At 56.9% G+C, this 2500-nt stretch overlaps 1 non-coding gene across 1 annotated transcript in view; it reads right to left on the reverse strand.

Moving 5' to 3' along the window:
* Positions 1-387, reverse strand: part of LOC126140043 (small subunit ribosomal RNA) — a 1909-nt gene extending 1522 nt beyond the window's left edge. Inside the window, exon 1 of the ribosomal RNA XR_007528720.1 lies at positions 1-387. This exon is cut by the window's left edge and continues 1522 nt beyond it. This is a non-coding gene — a ribosomal RNA (small subunit ribosomal RNA).
* Between the last annotated feature and the right edge of the window lie 2113 nt (positions 388-2500).

Consider the following 2500-nt stretch of genomic DNA (forward strand, 5'->3'; position numbering starts at 1 on the left):
TGATTCCCCGTTACCCGTTACAACCATGGTAGGCGCAGAACCTACCATCGACAGTTGATAAGGCAGACATTTGAAAGATGCGTCGCCGGTACGAGGACCGTGCGATCAGCCCAAAGTTATTCAGAGTCACCAAGGCAAACGGACCGGACGAGCCGACCGATTGGTTTTGATCTAATAAAAGCGTCCCTTCCATCTCTGGTCGGGACTCTGTTTGCATGTATTAGCTCTAGAATTACCACAGTTATCCAAGTAACGTGGGTACGATCTAAGGAACCATAACTGATTTAATGAGCCATTCGCGGTTTCACCTTAATGCGGCTTGTACTGAGACATGCATGGCTTAATCTTTGAGACAAGCATATGACTACTGGCAGGATCAACCAGGGAGCTGCGTCAACTAGAGCTGAGCAGCCGGCCGCCCGGGAGTGTGTCCCAGGGGCCCGCGCGAACACGCAAGCGTCCGCTCAATTATTCTGCAAACAGGAGGAGGCTGAGCTCCCCTGCACAATACACCTCGAAACCCTCTCAGGTCCCGGCGGCGCGCAGCGCCGTCCTAAGTACTTGGTCGGGTTCGAGAGAGGCGCAATCGCCCGGAGTTAGGCGAGTAGACGCTTTAGGTGCGACCACCCGTGCTCCCAACTGAGCTTGCCGCTGCCGACAGAGGCCCGGGAGCGTGCTGTCGTGGCATTGCCGGCGGGAGACAACACGCGCCACCTACGGTGACCGGCAGCTCCAACGCCAGCGCCACAGAAGGGCAAAGGCCCCACGTGGGTGCCGAAGCGAACTCTCCCAGCACAGCGCACGTGCCAACACGTCTGCACAACTGCGATACAAACCACCAGCGAGAACCGCTGGGGCGACCGAGCAGCAGACGGCGTCGCGGCGCCGAGTGCCGGGCGGCGGCGCATCCTCAACGCACACAGTCCTCAGTCGGACCAGCACACTGCAGATGTCCACCGCGCTTCGCACCGGGCCCGCGAGGACCCACTTTGGCCGCCCGGCGCCGCGCGCAGGGTGCCCCGGCGCGCAGCTGCGCCGCCTGCCGCGTCCGTCGGCCGGCGCGCCTGCCACTGGGCGCCCCCACCAGCCGGCTGTAGCGCGTGCGCCCACGCACCGCGCGGCCAGCACGCCGGGCGGCCCCCCCTCACCGGCCGGGGACGGTCCCACCCAGCCACCGCCGCGTATCGCTTCACACACAGATTTGCCCTTACTGATTTACCTCCAGCAACAACAACCGCACCACAATGGGTTTACCAGTTGTTCATTTGCGTTGCGTCACGTCACCAGCAAACGTAGACGTCCATCCCAGTTTGCAAATGCAACGATTATTGCATACCTGTCTGTTAGGTGTCACGACACACTACGTCTGCCCACATACACGCAACAAAATGTGCACGACTAGAGAACACGTGGGAGGTGGCCCCCTACGTATGCGATGTCCATTACGAGACCGACTGTCAACCAGCATCTGTACCATGTCGCAGATGTGGAACGCGGTGCACCATGCTATCACACTGTGTGAGAAGAGACGACTACGTTTGAATACACGCGCCACTACATCAACAGACGGCTCATGCTGATCGCCATCCAGGGCGTCCGTTACTCCCACACGTCTCTATGGCGTACCACACTGCAATGTAGCTGTTATGGGGAGACGGCACGTGGCTGAGTGCACAACATTTGGACCGTATGGTTCGCTGTTGTTGGGCGCAGTCGTACGGTCACACATGTGCCACAGCGTATCATTCAGTACATACGGACCTATGTGCAGTACAATGTGAGGATTAAGCTTACGATATCAGCGGACAGTGGACACAGGCCGTACCACGACGTAGACTGAGCGCTTCGACATGCGAATGCCAGTGAACAGCTGCGAAGGGCATTGAACACGCAAGCACCTGAACGACCAGCGTGCGAAGGCAGGGTGGAGGGGGGGGGGGCGATGTACATCCTGCAGTTGTCCACATTACAGTGTACAGCGGGAGCATGTAAAAAGTAAGCAACACTTGCGAAGTGTTCAACATGAAACGACACACAAGAGGGTGGGCGGTGCGAGTAGCGAACTATATTCAGAGGGTTGTGGTTAGACAACACTAGATTAATGTAACGTGTCATATGCCAATTACAGAGCAGGTTAAGGCACAACGTGGGTTAGGTTAAGGCACAACGTGGGTTAGGTTAAGGCACAACGTGGGTTAGGTTAAGGCACAACGTGGGTTAGGTTAAGGCACAACGTGGGTTAGGTTAAGGCACAACGTGGGTTAGGTTAAGGCACAACGTGGGTTAGGTTAAGGCACAACGTGGGTTAGGTTAAGGCACAACGTGGGTTAGGTTAAGGCACAACGTGGGTTAGGTTAAGGCACAACGTGGGTTAGGTTAAGGCACAACGTGGGTTAGGTTAAGGCACAACGTGGGTTAGGTTAAGGCACAACGTGGGTTACGTTAAGGCACAACGTGGGTTACGTTAAGGCACAACGTGGGTTACGTTAAGGCACAACGT

Source organism: Schistocerca cancellata, unplaced genomic scaffold (assembly GCF_023864275.1).
Source record: "Schistocerca cancellata isolate TAMUIC-IGC-003103 unplaced genomic scaffold, iqSchCanc2.1 HiC_scaffold_692, whole genome shotgun sequence".
Lineage (NCBI taxonomy): Eukaryota > Metazoa > Arthropoda > Insecta > Orthoptera > Acrididae > Schistocerca > Schistocerca cancellata.